Consider the following 23,159-nt stretch of genomic DNA (forward strand, 5'->3'; position numbering starts at 1 on the left):
CGAGATCCTGCGGATGACGTAGCCATAGTAGTTACGGCCAAGAAACTCCCAGACGCGGAAAGAATCTGCAATGAAGCTGGGAAACGAGCAAGCGCTTGGAGCGACTCCAAGGGTCTCGCCTTGGCAGCTCATAAGACCGAAGCAGACCTGATAAGTAGCAGGCAGAAAGTTGAAACGGCTACTATTAAAATTGGAGAAGCCACCATAAAATCTCACCCAAGCTTAAAATACAATAAAATACCAAAAACTTAAAAAATAAACAAAAATATTAACGGTGATACCTTAGTAAATATCAAAGAAAGATAATTAGGATTTTAGATTTACATTCTTTACGCTCACCCTGACGCCGACAAATCACCCAAAAGCGGATTTAAAATTTATTGATTTTGCCAATATCCATCAATTTACAAAAAATAAAGTTTGCATGCCCACCCTAACGCCCACAAATGGATGTCAAAACAACGGAATCTTTAACACTTGGAAACTATAAAAAACAGAAACTTTGGATTTCGGAATTACATTACTTAGCTTCGAACGCAGTTAAATATTTTTACTCGAATTTGTCACGCCCACTTTAACGTCAAAGTACTTACAACTATAACGTTAACAGTTTTTTACTACAAAAAAAAACTATCTAAAATATTTATCTATTTTGTGCTAAAACAAGAAAGGAAGCTAACTTCAGCAAGCCGAAGTTTGTATACCCTTGCAGTTTTAAGAAATAATCAACGTTAGTAAATAATTTTTTAATATTATTTTCCCAATAATTTCCCGATTGTTCCTATGAACGCTATATGATATAGTCATCCGATTTTGATAAACTTACCATTGCAAAGTGGCAGGGAGGTAGGCAAATAGCAGCAAAGGACGATGGACGCATAAGCTTATCCCAGAACTGGCTGGGAAGGAAGCATGGACATGTGGACTTTTACTTAACGCAACTGCTGAGAGGACATGGATGCTTTAAATACTACCTGAATAGGTTTAAGCATGAACGTTATCCGCACTCCCCACTCTGCGAGTCGAATAATGAAGAGGCAGAGCACGTATTTTTTGTCTGTCCGAGATTTGAAAATGAACGTCAAGATTTAAGCATAAGGGTTGGGAGGACGCCAGCCTTTTGTAACCTGTTAGAAATTATGCTTGAATCAGAAGTCAATTGGTCCGCTGCATGTAACATGGCCACAATAGTTCTTAAAAAACTGTGCATCGCAGAAAGGCTGCGAAATTCCAATAAGATAGAATCCTAGAGAGCCCTTAGGGCGACTACTAACAAAAAAAAAAGGGCCCACAAACATAAAAAAATAAAACAAAAATATTAAAGGTGATACCTTAGTAAATATCAAAGAAAGATAATTATGATTTTAGATTTACATTCTTTACGCTCACCCTGACGCCGACAAATCACCCAAAAGCGGATTTTAAATTTATTGATTTTGCCAATATCCATCAATTTACAAAAAATAAAGTTTGTATGCCCACTCTAACGCCCACAAATGGATGTCAAAACAACGGAATCTTAAACACTGCTACCTTGGAAACTATAAAAAACAGAAACTTTGGATTTTCGAATTACATTGCTTAGCTTCGAACGCAGTTAAATATTTTTACTCGAATTTGTCACGGGAAAATACTACGAAAGAAATTTTAGCTTTTGGGTTTTTTGACATATTATTCTATAATATTGGGAATATACATTTTTATACTTTTAAGAATTTCAAATTCAATTTAATTAAAAGTATTGATTACTTTTTGTAACTGCAAGGGTATACAAACTTCAGCTTGCCAAAGTTATCTTCCTTTCCTTTTTTTTCATGAAATGGTTAATAATTTTTTGTTCTTTATTAATGCGATTTATTATGGTTTTAAATATACTTTAAAATCTACTGCTGCATGCATCACAGGCTACCTTAGTGTAATCTGCGTTGCGGTTTGCTCTTTCGTCTGCTGATCCGTTTGTAGAGAGGTCCTCGAAGAACATCTGCACTATCTCCACGTCTAGCGCTTCTACTTTGTACCCTACCACGGTCTTTGGAACGCGTGGTGGGCCATTTGTGGACTTAATCGTGCAAATTATTGCCGCATGATCACTTCCCATATAGGCGACACTAACCTCCCAGCTGGAGCCAGAAGCCAGTCCAGCGCTCACAAATGTAAGGTCATTGATGGAACTTGTTCCAGCTCAATAGAAAGTCGGTTGTGTTCCAGAGTTCAGCAGTACTACCTCTAGTGCGGCGAAGCTCTCTAGCAGCGCCCTTCCCCTCGCATTTGTTCTGGGGGAGCCCCACTCCGTGACCCAGGCGTTGAAGTCCCCGGCAATTACGGCAGGGCGATTTTCCCGTGCGTCTTCTGCAATCTCTTCGAGAACATTTATTGCCTGGGGGAGGCTAAGGCTTGGCGGCAGGTAGCAGCTATAGAAAGCTATACCATTCACATGGGCCTTGTCGAAGCAATTTCCGCTTTTTTCCTGCTAATCTGGCGCAGCTCCATATTTCCGTTTTTTGCTACTATTTGCTAGCCATTCACCGGAGTTTTTATATCTATATATATTGCTCGCTTATGAGTTCCATGCCTACGTTTTGCTCGATGACATTTTGCAGCATATTTGACTGTTAGCCTTATTCATGAGTTCCCTTTCATTATCCGCCACCATTGTACAGCAATTTGATGGGTTAGAATTTTGTGAGATTGTATTATTTTTGCCTGGCCTAGTTGTATCTTAACTACGGAATTATTGTTATCCAGTGGTGGAACCTTTAAATTTTGAGCTACGATGGTGGTGCATCTGGAAGGTTAATAGGAATTATAATATTTCTTGTTTCTTTTTAATATTTTTCTTAATCTTAGCTTTGTGTAACTTTTGTTTCTATGTAGAGATAAGTGTAATGTCTTGGTCCTCTAGAACTCTCTGTTTGGAAAACCTAGGAGTTATTTGATTCATTCTATTTTCTTTTCTGAATATTATGTCGCCTGTTTCAACGGATAATGGGTCTGCTTTGTCTTTATTTATTTTGTCTTTTTCTGACTCTTTGTTTTAGGGTTCAATACTTTTTGAAACTCATTGTTCTGTCTTAAATTTAATATCCCTAGAGAAAATGTGTGTTCTCTCTATTACCTCACGGCCACAGTCCAGTTCTTGAACCATTCTATTTTAAAGAATAATTCTGTAAGTCTCCGTAAGAGATAAGTGCATTCTCTTTACCGGAGATGTACTTGATGGTTGTTGAAATGATACGTGGGTTGTAATGTCGTATTGTGAACAGAAGTCGACAAATATTTTACCGGAAAATTCCGCTCCTGGGTCATACACGATCTTTTTTGGAATACCAAAGAGACTAAAATAGTTTTTCAAACAACTTACTACGTTCACACAACTTCTAGCTGGAATTGTATACGCACAAGTGAATTAAAAGAATTTGTCGATTATAGTTATAATAGATGGTTATATGTACAATTTGTATCGGTAAGGCGGGAATTTTAGTCCTTTGATGGAATGGTTTGGTGGTCTTTTATCGTGTTTTAAAGTTTGACATATATCTCAATTATTTATTGTTTGTGTTATTTTTTGTTTCAAATAAGGAAAATGGAGTGTACTTTTAAGGTGATTAAGAGTCTCCTTAATATCACGATGATTGTTTTTAATGTGATAGTTGTCCGATCTGGCTGGTTCCGACTCATATACAATAGAAAGAAGACTTTTGGGAAAGTTTCAGCCCGATAGCTTCAAAACTGAGAGACTAGTTTGCGTAGAAGCGGATAAACAGGCGGACATGGCTAGTTCGTCTAGTGACGCTGATCATGAATATATATACTTCATGGGGTCGAAACGTTTCCTTCACTGCGTTGCAAACTTCTGAATGAAATCATTATACCCTCTGCAAGGGTATAAACAAAGAGCGTCGAGTGCCTCGACTATTAGATACTTGTTACTCAGCTTAAAGGAGCAAAAGGAAAATGGAGATATATGTATAAGCAGCAAAGCAATATTATAAGAGCGCCACCTAACGGCTGCTTTGGTACATGTTATGTGGGCGGCAGACAGTTTTTAGCGTTTTGGCCTTTTGGGGGCGTAAGAGTGTGAAAATTTTAACTGAAATTTTTTTTGTATCATAAAAACTGTAAGCGCCGCTGAAACAAACTTGCGCTGCGTGGGGGAAGCACAGGAATCTGCATGCCAAGTCTGAATATTCTAGCTCACATAGTTTCCAAGATCTCAACGTTCATACGGACGGACGGACAGACGAACATGGCTAGATCGACTCAGCCTGTTATCCTGATCAAGAATATATGGGGTCGGAAACGCTTCCTTCTACCTATTGCATATTTTCCGACGAATCTAGTATACCTTTTTAGTCTACGAGTAACGGTTATACATAAATAAATTTATAACCATAAAGGACATAGCAATTTATATTTCCAATATTATAAGATAATATGTTAAAAAAAGTAAATAAAATTTAATTCAAAATTCAGAACTAATTAAAAAATGTTATTTCCAAGCGTAGGAGATTATAAGTTAAAAAACACCAAAACTATAATTTTTTAGTATTATTCTAACACTTATTTTTCAATTATCCGATTTTATAAAAATTTAGTTCGAAATTCAAAACTAATTAAAAAATGTTATTTCCAAGCTTATAAGGTAATATGTTAAAAAACACAAAAGATATAATTTTTATTTCATGTTTTCCTACTCATTTTTCGATCGTTCCTATGGCAGCTATATGATATTGTCGTCCGATTTTTATAAAAGTTAATTCGAAATTCAAAACCAATTAAAAAATATTATTTCTAAGCGTAGGAGATTATAAGTTAAAAAACACCAAAACTATAATTTTTTAATATTATTCTAACACTTATTTATCAATTATCCGATTTTATACAAATTTAATTCTAAATTCAAAACTACTTAAAAAATGTTATTTCCAAGCTTTTAAGGTAATATGTTAAAAAACACAAAAACTTTCGATGTAGAAATGCGCTCACTTACCAATGACGACTCTCAAAAACCCTCAACATCAACAAACGACCGTGTACTTAGAAGCCAAACTAAAGAAAAATCCACCCTATCTAAAAATCTAAAAGGTAAAGATCAAAGACCAAACCTTTCCAGCATAAACGTTATAAAACAAACACAAAAGCTTCAATAATCCCTAAATATATTACAATAAAAGAGATATTTGAACAACTACAACTGAGGATCCACACATTCCAACTCAAGAGGTAAAAGTAGTAGTAGCCAAATTCATTGAACAATCACAACTCACCCTACTTAACCCAACACCTTCACACACAGCGACCTCAGCTTTTGTTATCCCTCACTGACACCACTGACAATCTGGAATGTAATAGACGACCTTTTCGGAAGTGATCACTTCCCATTCATCCTCACTCTTTTTCCAACCGACACCATCATTTTTAAATTAAGCAAAGCAAACTGGGATGCCTTTGCAACCCACACACATAACAACAACAACATATACCCTCCCTCAACCAACATAAACAAAAAAACGGCACTAATTAACAAAATAATTATAAAAAGCGCACACCACGCAATACCACAAACACTACCTAACCGACACTCACGCACAGTTCCTTGGTGGAACAAAAACCTAGCAGACCTACACATAAAGAAAAAACAAACATGGAAAGCTCTGAAAAGAAACACAACCCAGGATACGATAATTGCCTACAGAAAAGCGAACGCAATTCTAAAAAAAGAAATTTAAAAAAAAATTTCTCACTTCAACCACATATTCAACCACTACATACCTTAGTCATACAAAACCAGCCTAATCATACCAATACTAAAACCTCAAAAAGATAAAGCCAGCATCTCATCCTACCGACCCATCTCACTTTACTGCTGCTTGAGCAAAACACTGGACAAAATAATAGCGAACAGACTTTGGTGGTTCCTTAACAATGACAAACAATGTGGCCAGAAAATAATAAAAGATATCATATACTTCACCAAAAACAGAAAAATTACTGTCCGAAAAGGGACACACAATTCAAGTAAACACCCGTTGGAAAATGGAATCCCACAAGGATACCCCATATCCGTAGTACTCTTCCTAATAGCCATCAACAACCTAGCCAACATCCTGACAAGATACAAACAGATTAAATTTAGCGCATATGCAGACGGTTTCCTTTTATTAGTACCTTTAAAAAACAATAAGAACATAAACATCAACCTAAACCACCTCTTTAGGAAAATAGAAGATTGAGGAAGTTAATTAGGCGCATCCCTGTCACAAACAAAATGTGAGCATCTACACATATGTAGAAAACTTGGGTGCAACTGCACCATTACAACCCAGAATTCTAGAATAAAAAACGTAGATTCACTCAAAATACAACTGGAACTCACATATTGACACTCTCATACCATCACTCTTCAACAAACTTAACATCATAAACATCACAAAAGCCATACTTATTTCTAAAATTGACTACGCACTTCATACTGTACTAAACAAATTAAAAAGCACACTGAACGCAGCTCTCAGAGCAGCCCAAGGTGCGTTTCGCACAACACCAATATACAACCTACTTTACGAATCCAACATTCCAACCATCGAGCAACGGCGAGACCACCTTACAACTAAGCTCTTCAAAAACCTTATCCGTTCCAGAGATACACCAATACACAAATTTATCAAACTAATAAATCGAGCTGTAGGAAACTGTCAACTTCTCAACATACCCTTCCAACCAACAAAACTGTAGAAAACAAAACCGCCACGGCAACTACAATAAAACATAATCAACACCTCGTTGCACAACTACAAAAAAAACAACACCTCACCCGAAACATTTCAAAAACTTTTCAATGAAACAAAACAAAACTACAAAAACCATACATTTATATACACGTACGGATAATTTGTCACAAGAAAATAATACGAAAGAAATTTTAGCTTTTGGGTTTTTTGACATATTATTCTATAATATTGGGAATATACATTTTTATACTTTTAAGAATTTCGAATTCAATTTAATTAAAAGTATTGATTACTTTTTGTAACTGCAAGGGTATACAAACTTCAGCTTGCCAAAGTTATCTTCCTTTCCTTTTTTTTCATGAAATGGTTAATAATTTTTTGTTCTTTATTAATGTGATTTATTATGTTTTTAATTATACTTTAAAATCTACTGCTAATAATTGTTTGACTGTTAGCCTTATTCATGAGTTCCCTTTCATTATCCGCCACCATTGTACAGCAATTTGATGGGTTAGAATTTTGTGAGATTGTATTATTTTTGCCTGGCCTAGTTGTATCTTAACTCCGGAATTATTGTTATCCAGTGGTGGAACCTTTAAATTTTGAGCTACGATGGTGGTGCATCTGGAAGGTTAATAGGAATTATAATATTTCTTGTTTCTTTTTAATATTTTTCTTAATCTTAGCTTTGTGTAACTTTTGTTTCTATGTAGAGATAAGTGTAATGTCTTGGTCCTCTAGAACTCTCTGTTTGGAAAACCTAGGAGTTATTTGATTCATTCTATTTTCTTTTCTGAATATTATGTCGCCTGTTTCAACGGATAATGGGTCTGCTTTGTCTTTATTTATTTTGTCTTTTTCTGACTCTTTGTTTTATGGTTCAATACTTTTTGAAACTCATTGTTCTGTCTTAAATTTAATATCCCTAGAGAAAATGTGTGTTCTCTCTATTACCTCACGGCCACAGTCCAGTTCTTGAACCATTCTATTTTGAAGAATAATTCTGTAAGTCTCCGTAAGAGATAAGTGCAGTCTCTTTACCGGAGAAGTACTTGATGGTTGTTGAAATGATACGTGGGTTGTAATGTCGTATTGTGAACAGAAGTCGACAAATATTTTACCGGAAAATTCCGCTCCTGGGTCATACACGATCTTTTTTGGAATACCAAAGAGACTAAAATAGTTTTTCAAAGAACTTACTACGTTCACACAACTTCTAGCTGGAATTGTATACGCACAAGTGAATTAAAAGAATTTGTCGATTATAGTTATAATAGATGTTTATATGTACAATTTGTATCGGTAAGGCGGGAATTTTAGTCCTTTGATGGAATGGTTTGGTGGTCTTTTATCGTGTTTTAAAGTTTGACATATTTCTCAATTATTTATTTTTTGTTTCAAATAAGGAAAATGGAGTGTTCTTTTAAGGTGATTAAGAGTCTCCTTAATATCACGATGCTTGTTTTTAATGTGATAGTTGTCCGATCTGGCTGGTTCCGACTCATATACAATAGAAAGAAGACTTTTGGGAAAGTTTCAGCCCGATAGCTTTAAAACTGAGAGACTAGTTTGCGTAGAAGCGGATAAACAGACGGACATGGCTAGTTCGTCTAGTGACGCTGATCATGAATATATATACTTCATGGGGTCGAAACGTTTCCTTCACTGCGTTGCAAACTTCTGAATGAAATCATTATACCCTCTGCAAGGGTATAAACAAAGAAGAGCGTCGAGTGCCTCGACTATTAGATACTTGTTACTCAGCTTAAAGGAGCAAAATGAAAATGGAGATATATGTATAAGCAGCAAAGCAATATTAGAAGAGCGCCACCTAACGGCTGCTTTGGTACATGTTATGTGGGCGGCAGACAGTTTTTAGCGTTTTGGCCTTTTGGGGCGTAAGAGTGTGAAAATTTTAACTGAAATTTTTTTTGTATCATAAAAACTGTAAGCGCCGCTGAAACAAACTTGCGCTGCGTGGGGGAAGCACAGGAATCTGCATGCCAAGTCTGAATATTCTAGCTCACATAGTTTCCAAGATCTCAACGTTCATACGGACGGACGGACAGACGAACATGGCTAGATCGACTCAGCCTGTTATCCTGATCAAGAATATATGGGGTCAGAAACGCTTCCTTCTACCTATTGCATATTTTCCGACGAATCTAGTATACCTTTTTAGTCTACGAGTAACGGTTATACATAAATAAATTTATAACCATAAAGGACATAGAAATTTATATTTCCAATATTATAAGATAATATGTTAAAAAAAGTAAATAAAATTTAATTCAAAATTCAGAACTAATTAAAAAATGTTATTTCCAAGCGTAGGAGATTATAAGTTAAAAAACACCAAAACTATAATTTTTTAGTATTATTCTAACACTTATTTTTCAATTATCCGATTTTATAAAAATTTAGTTCGAAATTGAAAACTAATTAAAAAATGTTATTTCCAAGCTTATAAGGTAATATGTTAAAAAAACACAAAAGATATACTTTTTATTTCATGTTTTCCTACTCATTTTTCAATATTATTTTAACACCTATTTTCCAATTGTCCGATTTTATTAAAATAGAATTCGAAATTCAGAACTTATTAAAATTGTTATTCCCAAGCTTAGAAGGTTATATGTTAAAAAACTCCGAAGATATAATTTTATTTTAATTTGTTCCCCGATAGTTCCTATGGGAGCTATAAGATATAATTGTCAGATCCGGCTGGTTCCGACTTATATACTACAGTCCGATAGCTTCAAAACTGAGAGACTAGTTTGCATAGAAACGGATGGACAGACGGACGGATAGACGGACATACGGACATACGGACCCTCTGAAAGGGTATAATAATGAGGAAAAAATTATATCTTCGGCGTTCTTTAACATAACACAAATAAATAACCTTTTTTTTTTGTTTTTGAATTTCGAACGTACACGAACTACCGACTCAATACGGTTGATGTGCACTTGATATTGTGGACTCCAAACCGGCGAACAATATTCCAAAATAGGACGGACAGAGGAGGTAAATAAAAATTTGGTCGTATAAGGGTCATCAAATTCTTTTGGCCAAAGCTTTATAAACCCAAGAACACGCAAGGCTTTGTTCACAGTGGACATAATGTGGCAGTCAAATTTAAGTTTAGGGTCCAGAAGAACACCTAAATCGTTAACTGAATATATACAGTCAAGTGGCGTAAATTTAAGAAAGTAACTGATAAGCGTAGGAGTACCCCTATAAAAAGTCATAACGTTGCATTTAAGGCAGTTCAAATTTAAAAGGTTGTACTCACACCATCCTTGAAAACAATCAATATCCGAGTGTAAGTTAAATCCCAACGCTAAATCATTATATGATGAACAAAGCTTAACATCATCAGCATACATTAGTACACGAGAATGTGTTATGCTTGAGCGAAGATCGTTAATAAACAAAGTAAACAGCAAGGGGGCCAAATGACTACCCTGAGGCACAACAGATGTCACGTAGATCAATTTTGAAACAGCATTCTTGAACATAACCCTCTGAGTCCTACCATTCAAGTAACATGAAATCCAAGATTACCGCAATTTATTTTGGATTCGGCTTGATCCGATTTTCGTTAAAACTCTTTGTGCATAAATTCTGATTTGTCCGGTTGTATTCTAAGTTTGCTAACCTAAGTCTTTGAAAGACTGCACTTAGGTCAGTGATATGTTCTTGTAGAGAAGCTGAGAAGATGATAATGTCATCCGGGTAAACCAAACATCATTTACCATTAAGATCGGAGAGGACATTGTCCATGATTCTCTGAAAAATAGCTGGTGCGTGTGGGGGCCCAAATGGCATTCTAATAAACTCAAGTGTCCTTTCTCAGACGTGAATGCTGTCATAGGGGTATCTTTGCTTTCCATCTCAATCTGATGATAACCAATGGCCAAATCTAGTGATGTTGCGTCCGGTTTTCTGATACAAAAAATACTAGAGCGCTCCACGGAGAATGACTATGTTTTCTTATGTTCTTGTCTAATAGATTACTAATTTTTCGTCTGATTTCCGTCCCATCTGTAGTGCTAAACCGAAAAGGTCTTCAAAATGTCTGTAGTTTTTATTTTGTGTTTTACCCTGTTAGTAATTGATTCTTTATTCCCTTCTTGAAAGATAAGATTTGTAAATTTCCTACAAAGTTGAGGAAGTTGTTGTTCTTCCTCACTGTTTAAATTGTTTAATTATTGTTATCCAGTGGTGGAACCTTTAAATTTTGAGCTACGATGGTGGTGCATCTGGAAGGTTAATAGGAATTATAATATTTCTTGTTTCTTTTTAATATTTTTCTTAATCTTAGCTTTGTGTAACTTTTGTTTCTATGTAGAGATAAGTGTAATGTCTTGGTCCTCTAGAACTCTCTGTTTGGAAAACCTAGGAGTTATTTGATTCATTCTATTTTCTTTTCTGAATATTATGTCGCCTGTTTCAACGGATAATGGGTCTGCTTTGTCTTTATTTATTTTGTCTTTTTCTGACTCTTTGTTTTATGGTTCAATACTTTTTGAAACTCATTGTTCTGTCTTAAATTTAATATCCCTAGAGAAAATGTGTGTTCTCTCTATTACCTCACGGCCACAGTCCAGTTCTTGAACCATTCTATTTTGAAGAATAATTCTGTAAGTCTCCGTAAGAGATAAGTGCAGTCTCTTTACCGGAGAAGTACTTGATGGTTGTTGAAATGATACGTGGGTTGTAATGTCGTATTGTGAACAGAAGTCGACAAATATTTTACCGGAAAATTCCGCTCCTGGGTCATACACGATCTTTTTTGGAATACCAAAGAGACTAAAATAGTTTTTCAAAGAACTTACTACGTTCACACAACTTCTAGCTGGAATTGTATACGCACAAGTGAATTAAAAGAATTTGTCGATTATAGTTATAATAGATGTTTATATGTACAATTTGTATCGGTAAGGCGGGAATTTTAGTCCTTTGATGGAATGGTTTGGTGGTCTTTTATCGTGTTTTAAAGTTTGACATATTTCTCAATTATTTATTTTTTGTTTCAAATAAGGAAAATGGAGTGTTCTTTTAAGGTGATTAAGAGTCTCCTTAATATCACGATGCTTGTTTTTAATGTGATAGTTGTCCGATCTGGCTGGTTCCGACTCATATACAATAGAAAGAAGACTTTTGGGAAAGTTTCAGCCCGATAGCTTTAAAACTGAGAGACTAGTTTGCGTAGAAGCGGATAAACAGACGGACATGGCTAGTTCGTCTAGTGACGCTGATCATGAATATATATACTTCATGGGGTCGAAACGTTTCCTTCACTGCGTTGCAAACTTCTGAATAAAATCATTATACCCTCTGCAAGGGTATAAACAAAGAAGAGCGTCGAGTGCCTCGACTATTAGATACTTGTTACTCAGCTTAAAGGAGCAAAATGAAAATGGAGATATATGTATAAGCAGCAAAGCAATATTAGAAGAGCGCCACCTAACGGCTGCTTTGGTACATGTTATGTGGGCGGCAGACAGTTTTTAGCGTTTTGGCCTTTTGGGGCGTAAGAGTGTGAAAATTTTAACTGAAATTTTTTTTGTATCATAAAAACTGTAAGCGCCGCTGAAACAAACTTGCGCTGCGTGGGGGAAGCACAGGAATCTGCATGCCAAGTCTGAATATTCTAGCTCACATAGTTTCCAAGATCTCAACGTTCATACGGACGGACGGACAGACGAACATGGCTAGATCGACTCAGCCTGTTATCCTGATCAAGAATATATGGGGTCAGAAACGCTTCCTTCTACCTATTGCATATTTTCCGACGAATCTAGTATACCTTTTTAGTCTACGAGTAACGGTTATACATAAATAAATTTATAACCATAAAGGACATAGAAATTTATATTTCCAATATTATAAGATAATATGTTAAAAAAAGTAAATAAAATTTAATTCAAAATTCAGAACTAATTAAAAAATGTTATTTCCAAGCGTAGGAGATTATAAGTTAAAAAACACCAAAACTATAATTTTTTAGTATTATTCTAACACTTATTTTTCAATTATCCGATTTTATAAAAATTTAGTTCGAAATTGAAAACTAATTAAAAAATGTTATTTCCAAGCTTATAAGGTAATAGTTAAAAAAACACAAAAGATATACTTTTTATTTCATGTTTTCCTACTCATTTTTCAATATTATTTTAACACCTATTTTCCAATTGTCCGATTTTATTAAAATAGAATTCGAAATTCAGAACTTATTAAAATTGTTATTCCCAAGCTTAGAAGGTTATATGTTAAAAAACTCCGAAGATATAATTTTATTTTAAATTGTTCCCCGATAGTTCCTATGGGAGCTATAAGATATAATTGTCAGATCCGGCTGGTTCCGACTTATATACTACAGTCCGATAGCTTCAAAACTGAGAGACTAGTTTGCATAGAAACGGATGGACAGACGGACGGATAGACGGACATACGGACATACGGACCCTCTGAAAGGGTATAATAATGAGGAAAAAATTATATCTTCGGCGTTCTTTAACATAACACAAATAAATAACCTTTTTTTTTGTTTTTGAATTTCGAACGTACACGAACTACCGACTCAATACGGTTGATGTGCACTTGATATTGTGGACTCCAAACCGGCGAACAATATTCCAAAATAGGACGGACAGAGGAGGTAAATAAAAATTTGGTCGTATAAGGGTCATCAAATTCTTTTGGCCAAAGCTTTATAAACCCAAGAACACGCAAGGCTTTGTTCACAGTGGACATAATGTGGCAGTCAAATTTAAGTTTAGGGTCCAGAAGAACACCTAAATCGTTAACTGAATATATACAGTCAAGTGGCGTAAATTTAAGAAAGTAACTGATAAGCGTAGGAGTACCCCTATAAAAAGTCATAACGTTGCATTTAAGGCAGTTCAAATTTAAAAGGTTGTACTCACACCATCCTTGAAAACAATCAATATCCGAGTGTAAGTTAAATCCCAACGCTAAATCATTATATGATGAACAAAGCTTAACATCATCAGCATACATTAGTACACGAGAATGTGTTATGCTTGAGCGAAGATCGTTAATAAACAAAGTAAACAGCAAGGGGGCCAAATGACTACCCTGAGGCACAACAGATGTCACGTAGATCAATTTTGAAACAGCATTCTTGAACATAACCCTCTGAGTCCTACCATTCAAGTAACATGAAATCCAAGATTACCGCAATTTATTTTGGATTCGGCTTGATCCGATTTTCGTTAAAACTCTTTGTGCATAAATTCTGATTTGTCCGGTTGTATTCTAAGTTTGCTAACCTAAGTCTTTGAAAGACTGCACTTAGGTCAGTGATATGTTCTTGTAGAGAAGCTGAGAAGATGATAATGTCATCCGGGTAAACCAAACATCATTTACCATTAAGATCGGAGAGGACATTGTCCATGATTCTCTGAAAAATAGCTGGTGCGTGTGGGGGCCCAAATGGCATTCTAATAAACTCAAGTGTCCTTTCTCAGACGTGAATGCTGTCATAGGGGTATCTTTGCTTTCCATCTCAATCTGATGATAACCAATGGCCAAATCTAGTGATGTTGCGTCCGGTTTTCTGATACAAAAAATACTAGAGCGCTCCACGGAGAATGACTATGTTTTCTTATGTTCTTGTCTAATAGATTACTAATTTTTCGTCTGATTTCCGTCCCATCTGTAGTGCTAAACCGAAAAGGTCTTCAAAATGTCTGTAGTTTTTATTTTGTGTTTTACCCTGTTAGTAATTGATTCTTTATTCCCTTCTTGAAAGATAAGATTTGTAAATTTCCTACAAAGTTGAGGAAGTTGTTGTTCTTCCTCACTGTTTAAATTGTTTAATTATTGTTATCCAGTGGTGGAACCTTTAAATTTTGAGCTACGATGGTGGTGCATCTGGAAGGTTAATAGGAATTATAATATTTCTTGTTTCTTTTTAATATTTTTCTTAATCTTAGCTTTGTGTAACTTTTGTTTCTATGTAGAGATAAGTGTAATGTCTTGGTCCTCTAGAACTCTCTGTTTGGAAAACCTAGGAGTTATTTGATTCATTCTATTTTCTTTTCTGAATATTATGTCGCCTGTTTCAACGGATAATGGGTCTGCTTTGTCTTTATTTATTTTGTCTTTTTCTGACTCTTTGTTTTATGGTTCAATACTTTTTGAAACTCATTGTTCTGTCTTAAATTTAATATCCCTAGAGAAAATGTGTGTTCTCTCTATTACCTCACGGCCACAGTCCAGTTCTTGAACCATTCTATTTTGAAGAATAATTCTGTAAGTCTCCGTAAGAGATAAGTGCAGTCTCTTTACCGGAGAAGTACTTGATGGTTGTTGAAATGATACGTGGGTTGTAATGTCGTATTGTGAACAGAAGTCGACAAATATTTTACCGGAAAATTCCGCTCCTGGGTCATACACGATCTTTTTTGGAATACCAAAGAGACTAAAATAGTTTTTCAAAGAACTTACTACGTTCACACAACTTCTAGCTGGAATTGTATACGCACAAGTGAATTAAAAGAATTTGTCGATTATAGTTATAATAGATGTTTATATGTACAATTTGTATCGGTAAGGCGGGAATTTTAGTCCTTTGATGGAATGGTTTGGTGGTCTTTTATCGTGTTTTAAAGTTTGACATATTTCTCAATTATTTATTTTTTGTTTCAAATAAGGAAAATGGAGTGTTCTTTTAAGGTGATTAAGAGTCTCCTTAATATCACGATGCTTGTTTTTAATGTGATAGTTGTCCGATCTGGCTGGTTCCGACTCATATACAATAGAAAGAAGACTTTTGGGAAAGTTTCAGCCCGATAGCTTTAAAACTGAGAGACTAGTTTGCGTAGAAGCGGATAAACAGACGGACATGGCTAGTTCGTCTAGTGACGCTGATCATGAATATATATACTTCATGGGGTCGAAACGTTTCCTTCACTGCGTTGCAAACTTCTGAATAAAATCATTATACCCTCTGCAAGGGTATAAACAAAGAAGAGCGTCGAGTGCCTCGACTATTAGATACTTGTTACTCAGCTTAAAGGAGCAAAATGAAAATGGAGATATATGTATAAGCAGCAAAGCAATATTAGAAGAGCGCCACCTAACGGCTGCTTTGGTACATGTTATGTGGGCGGCAGACAGTTTTTAGCGTTTTGGCCTTTTGGGGCGTAAGAGTGTGAAAATTTTAACTGAAATTTTTTTTGTATCATAAAAACTGTAAGCGCCGCTGAAACAAACTTGCGCTGCGTGGGGGAAGCACAGGAATCTGCATGCCAAGTCTGAATATTCTAGCTCACATAGTTTCCAAGATCTCAACGTTCATACGGACGGACGGACAGACGAACATGGCTAGATCGACTCAGCCTGTTATCCTGATCAAGAATATATGGGGTCAGAAACGCTTCCTTCTACCTATTGCATATTTTCCGACGAATCTAGTATACCTTTTTAGTCTACGAGTAACGGTTATACATAAATAAATTTATAACCATAAAGGACATAGAAATTTATATTTCCAATATTATAAGATAATATGTTAAAAAAAGTAAATAAAATTTAATTCAAAATTCAGAACTAATTAAAAAATGTTATTTCCAAGCGTAGGAGATTATAAGTTAAAAAACACCAAAACTATAATTTTTTAGTATTATTCTAACACTTATTTTTCAATTATCCGATTTTATAAAAATTTAGTTCGAAATTGAAAACTAATTAAAAAATGTTATTTCCAAGCTTATAAGGTAATAGTTAAAAAAACACAAAAGATATACTTTTTATTTCATGTTTTCCTACTCATTTTTCAATATTATTTTAACACCTATTTTCCAATTGTCCGATTTTATTAAAATAGAATTCGAAATTCAGAACTTATTAAAATTGTTATTCCCAAGCTTAGAAGGTTATATGTTAAAAAACTCCGAAGATATAATTTTATTTTAAATTGTTCCCCGATAGTTCCTATGGGAGCTATAAGATATAATTGTCAGATCCGGCTGGTTCCGACTTATATACTACAGTCCGATAGCTTCAAAACTGAGAGACTAGTTTGCATAGAAACGGATGGACAGACGGACGGATAGACGGACATACGGACATACGGACCCTCTGAAAGGGTATAATAATGAGGAAAAAATTATATCTTCGGCGTTCTTTAACATAACACAAATAAATAACCTTTTTTTTTGTTTTTGAATTTCGAACGTACACGAACTACCGACTCAATACGGTTGATGTGCACTTGATATTGTGGACTCCAAACCGGCGAACAATATTCCAAAATAGGACGGACAGAGGAGGTAAATAAAAATTTGGTCGTATAAGGGTCATCAAATTCTTTTGGCCAAAGCTTTATAAACCCAAGAACACGCAAGGCTTTGTTCACAGTGGACATAATGTGGCAGTCAAATTTAAGTTTAGGGTCCAGAAGAACACCTAAATCGTTAACTGAATATATACAGTCAAGTGGCGTAAATTTAAGAAAGTAACTGATAAGCGTAGGAGTACCCCTATAAAAAGTCATAACGTTGCATTTAAGGCAGTTCAAATTTAAAAGGTTGTACTCACACCATCCTTGAAAACAATCAATATCCGAGTGTAAGTTAAATCCCAACGCTAAATCATTATATGATGAACAAAGCTTAACATCATCAGCATACATTAGTACACGAGAATGTGTTATGCTTGAGCGAAGATCGTTAATAAACAAAGTAAACAGCAAGGGGGCCAAATGACTACCCTGAGGCACAACAGATGTCACGTAGATCAATTTTGAAACAGCATTCTTGAACATAACCCTCTGAGTCCTACCATTCAAGTAACATGAAATCCAAGATTACCGCAATTTATTTTGGATTCGGCTTGATCCGATTTTCGTTAAAACTCTTTGTGCATAAATTCTGATTTGTCCGGTTGTATTCTAAGTTTGCTAACCTAAGTCTTTGAAAGACTGCACTTAGGTCAGTGATATGTTCTTGTAGAGAAGCTGAGAAGATGATAATGTCATCCGGGTAAACCAAACATCATTTACCATTAAGATCGGAGAGGACATTGTCCATGATTCTCTGAAAAATAGCTGGTGCGTGTGGGGGCCCAAATGGCATTCTAATAAACTCAAGTGTCCTTTCTCAGACGTGAATGCTGTCATAGGGGTATCTTTGCTTTCCATCTCAATCTGATGATAACCAATGGCCAAATCTAGTGATGTTGCGTCCGGTTTTCTGATACAAAAAATACTAGAGCGCTCCACGGAGAATGACTATGTTTTCTTATGTTCTTGTCTAATAGATTACTAATTTTTCGTCTGATTTCCGTCCCATCTGTAGTGCTAAACCGAAAAGGTCTTCAAAATGTCTGTAGTTTTTATTTTGTGTTTTACCCTGTTAGTAATTGATTCTTTATTCCCTTCTTGAAAGATAAGATTTGTAAATTTCCTACAAAGTTGAGGAAGTTGTTGTTCTTCCTCACTGTTTAAATTATCGCTTCGGATTGATTTAAAATTCGTCTTCCTTATACCTCATCGCTTCTAATTTCAAACCCAACAAAAAAATAATTAGGTTTTGAGGAAAAATTGTTTATTTCGAGAAGGCTGTAGTTAATAAGAGCTTTATAGACCCCACCAGTTGTAATTATAATGTAATAATTATTCCGCTGCGCCAATAAAGAGGATAGGTTCATCGTTTTAATTGTTCTCATTCGTTATTTAATTTTTTTCATTCAAATGTATTTATGTTTTCTGACCAGCCCTTGTTGCTGCTCCGAGCTCGAAGGAGGTTCTCGTTGATCCCCAATTTGCTTAGGAGCTAAGAGGTGTAAGCGGCGATGCCAACTGCGGCAGAAGAGAGACACACATGCACTTTCTGCCTGCGGGACAAGTCACAGCGAGTGGTTCTTATTTCGGGCACTTAGGTTGCTGACCGAGACTCTGGATTGTATAAACACTGCGACAAAGTGTTACAGTGCGTGCCCCTTTCATTACTCTTGATACAGTGGGTGGTCAATACATATATTTTATATGAGTGCATACTACAATAATGGAGTTATTTTCTAGTATTAATTTTACGAAAAATTATATTACTCATAGCAATAATTTTTTTTTGTGTAGTTTTTTTTGTTTTTTTTTTAAACTTGTTTTTCTCTTATTTTTTTTGTGTTTTTAATTTGATTTTCTTTTTTTTGTATATTTTTATTTTAGATATGATTATCCTATGTGCTCTTATATTATGTATGGCCGTACTTGATATATTTATGAAATAAAAATTGAATATGAAATAAAGAGTTTTAATCTATCTTTATGTACTACTTGTTTTTTATTTTTATTATTTCTTATTGTTATGTTATCTCTATCTCCTAGTTGTTCTACTTTATAAGGATCTGCATATTTAAAGTCTAACTTATGTCCTGTTTCATTTTTCAATGAAACCTGATATCCTATTTTTAAATATAAATCTAAACTAGTTTTGTCGAAACTGATTGTATGTTTTAGCTTATGAGATTCTAGCATTAGTCTAGATCTCTAAAATGCCTGTCTAATCGAAATTGGAATTCCTTAGCATAGTCTTCTATATTATAAAGGGGGTTTTTTTTATCTATGCTATTAAAATGTTTTGGGAGATTTGAAATTTTACCAAAAACTTGCTCATATGGTCATAGTCATGTGCCATAGATGGGGTTGTATTAAAACAATATACGAAGTATCGCAGCCATACATCCCAATCTGTTTTGTCAATTGAGATGTATGAACGAATGAACTCATTGAGTGTTCTGTTGCTTCGCTCCATGGTACCTACTGTCTAGTAAGTTATGTTTTTAAAATGTAAATATTTACAAAGATTTTCAATAATTGAATTTTTATATTCTGTTCCCATATCCGTAACGAACGTCTTCATTGGGCCCTCCTTTAGTATAAAATCTTCAAATATAGCTTTTGCTACTGTATTTGCACTTTTATTTGGTATAGGTATAGCTACTAGGTATTTGCCAAACAGATGAGTGTTATTGCGTATTCATTTCCATTATTACATTAGATTAGATAGAAGTGGACCAATAGTATCTACATTTACTATATCGAAAGCTCTTTGTGGAGTTTCAGTTATAGCTAGTGGGGTCTTAGTATGTTTAGTCGTTTTCGACATTTGGCATTTAGGACATTTCTTTATGTACCCTATGTCTTTGGACATATTTTTCCAGTAATAGTGTCTCTGGACCTTGGCCAAGGTTTTTGTAATGCCTGTATACAAGGTGGTCTTGTATTGGATCATCATGGAATGCAGACAATATAGCTTCTTTTTCTTTCTTATTTTTTATTACGGTCACCGGGTTGAGTAGCGCTACTCCCAATGATTTCAATACATTATTGCCCATAATTTTAAAATTATCAATTGAAGCATTTTCAAAGATATTTTCCAACGGTGACACTTTGAGTTGGCTGACTTTGTGAATACCGGCCTGCTTTTCAAGCCTTTGAAAGAATTGACCTAAGTCAATGGTTCCATTATTATAAAATCGCTAACATCATATCTTGCTGTACTTTTCTTTCCGTGCTAAAAACATTTTCTTATTTACATGCTAGGTCACTACTTTACGTAATTCATCATTATTAATGACTTCATATACGTTAGGCTTTGAAGCTTTTTCTATAGGTTGCTTATGCAATTCTATTTGTTCTTTTCCTGCGCACGATTTTTGTCTACTTTGGTTTCTGGTAGTGATTTTCAGAATTGTATTGTTTGTTTGTATATTTTTTAAGTCTGTGATGGTTATTATAGAGAGCGCATCGGCTACAAGGTTATCATTACCCTTTAGATACTCTACCGCAAAAATATATTCCTTCAATTCAAGCCTTGTTCGTGTTAGTTTGGATCTGGGATTTACCATTGAAAATAAGTATGTAAGTGCTCTGTGGTCTCTTTTGACAGTGAAGTGTCTACCATAAATATATGGTCTGAAGTGTGTTATTGCCCAACGAATAGCTGCTAATTCTTGTTTTGTAGTGCTCTTGTTGCTTTCACCTTTCGTAAAGGATCTTGATGCGTATGCAACTGGAAGCTGTAGTCCATTTTTGCTTTGAGTTAGGACTGCTCCACAAGCGTATTTGCTAGCATCTGTTATTATGCAAAATTTGTTGCAAAATCTGGGTATTGCAACAGAGTAGCTTTTATTAATGTTGATTTAAGACGTTCGAAGGCGTTTTGACATTGTTTTGTCCATTGGAATTTTATATCTTTCTTACATAATCTTGTTATGTGACAGGAGTATTCATCAAAATTCTTAATAAAGCATCTGTATTAATTGCAAAATGCAATGAATCTTCTAGCGCAGTCCGCATCATGTGGGAATGGATAATTTTGAATGACGTCGTATTTTTTGTTGTCGGGCAAGATTCCTTTATCTGTGCATTTATGTCCTAAGAAAGTGAATTCATTCGTGAAAAATGAACATTTTTCAGGGTGCAACTTTAGGTTGTGTTGCCTACATTTCTCGAAAACATCAGTTAAGTTCTTGAGCATATGTTTTTCGGAATAACCAATGACTATTAAGTCATCCATATAAAGAAATGCTTGCGAAGCTTCTAGTCCAGAGAAAGCTATTGTCATCATTCTCCGAAAAGAGTTTGGCGCTATTTTTAAAATAAACTACTTGATCTGTGTTTGTGGTATTTAGTAATCTTATATATGCATTTTAGACTGTTGCTATGGTATTTGCGAATTTGAATTTCTTGATTCGGAATTAATACACAGTCTTTTTCTGAATTTATTTCGATTTTTCGGACGACTTGGGATCTTGCTGGCAGAATTAGGGAGTTGTTGCCAGAACTGTATGCTATTGGAACATAAGTCGGATATTTGAGACTTATTATAAGCCAGTTTTCAGACTGCTTGAAGTCTAATTGATAGTTGTATCTTTTGATAAAATCTATTCCTAGTATTCCATCATATGGAAACCTCTTGAATGTTTTGAAAATTATCGAAATTTTCCTTCAATATGGATATTATCGCACCTGTATCTAGTAAAAAAAAACTAATTCGTTTCCTGTTGCTACGTTCATGAAAGTGACGAATGTATTTAGACTGAGATTTAAAGTGTGAATTTTGTTTCGGCTACCGTAACATTGTTATTGTGGATGTTGTTGGTACTACCATTACCGTTGTAGTATTCCAGGCTGTTTCCGCCGCGGTTGTTTCCACCGATGTTGTTGTTTCTGTAATAATTGTTATTTTGGTTATTGTTATTTCTGTTATAACCATTGTTTTGATTAAATCCGTTATTCTGATAATATCTGGTATTGTTATAATTACCTCGATAATTACCTCTATAGCAATAATTATTTTTATAATTATTGCCGCGATAATTATTTTCACGTTGGGTGTACAATATGGAATTGGCATTGCCTGTCATTCATTGTTGCAAAATTGCCTGCTTCCCATATTGTTTTGAGGCGGCCATGCTCACAATTTTTGAATATTGTGGTGATGGCTTCCTTGGTGCTGAATTTGTTAGCGTGTTCGACTGATAGGCTTCGAAGCTTCTAAGAGCTTTCGTAGGTTGTCAATTTCTGTGGTGAATTTTTCTGCAGTTTTACCTTTTTGGCTTGTTTTCCCATTTTGGCTTTAACTACGTCGGATGTTTCTCCGACTATAGTATCTTACAGTTTTTTAATTATGGCTTTTATTTTTGTTTCGTTTTGGACTCTGTATAATGTCGATCCAATTATTTTTGATTTGATGACTTCTACAGCCGAAACCGCAAATGTACCTTTCGTAAGGTTAAACAACTTCAAAGCTGTTATGAATTTTCGAAGGTGTATCCTTTGCCCGTTAAACTTGGGGATAACATTCTATATTTTGTTAATGCATGCCCTTTGGGCAATTATCTTCTTAATTTATACAAAGCTGTTGTTAGAATCCGAGTCGGTCAACTTCAAAGCTGTTATGAATCTTTGAAGGTATATCCTTTGCACGTTAAACTCGGGAATGGCATTCGATATTTCTTTAATGTATGCCCTTTGGGAAATTATCTATTTTATTTCTACAAAGCTGTTGTTAGAATCCGAGTCGGTCAAGTTCTGGTCTTGAATAAGGACTGCCGGAATAGTGCGGTTGTTTATATCTTTTTCCTCTATATCGGGATCTGCTAAGATATGGTCGTCAGCCTCAGCTTGTATTGGTGGATCTGATGATTCTGACTCTTCTCTAGTTTCTATCTTCAACGGTGTGTTTAGGATAGTTGGTCTAGCCTGTCTCTCTGATTTCTGATCCGGTTTACTAATATTTCGGAATGCTTGTTTACAGTGTTTTGGACGGGGTCTTGATAATGACTTATAAAAATTCAAATTCAATTTTGAAATTATGTAGTTCCTTTTATAATTCGTCCCATTCCATTATTTAATGAAATATTTTCTAGATTCAGGAATCAATGAA

General features: G+C 35.0%; 1 pseudogene; it reads left to right on the forward strand.

Moving 5' to 3' along the window:
- The window catches only part of LOC127011810 (uncharacterized), a 129,102-nt pseudogene that overhangs the window by 12,945 nt on the left and 92,998 nt on the right, over positions 1-23,159 (forward strand).

Source organism: Drosophila biarmipes, unplaced genomic scaffold, assembly GCF_025231255.1.
Source record: "Drosophila biarmipes strain raj3 unplaced genomic scaffold, RU_DBia_V1.1 ptg000009l, whole genome shotgun sequence".
Taxonomy (NCBI): Eukaryota; Metazoa; Arthropoda; class Insecta; order Diptera; family Drosophilidae; genus Drosophila; species Drosophila biarmipes.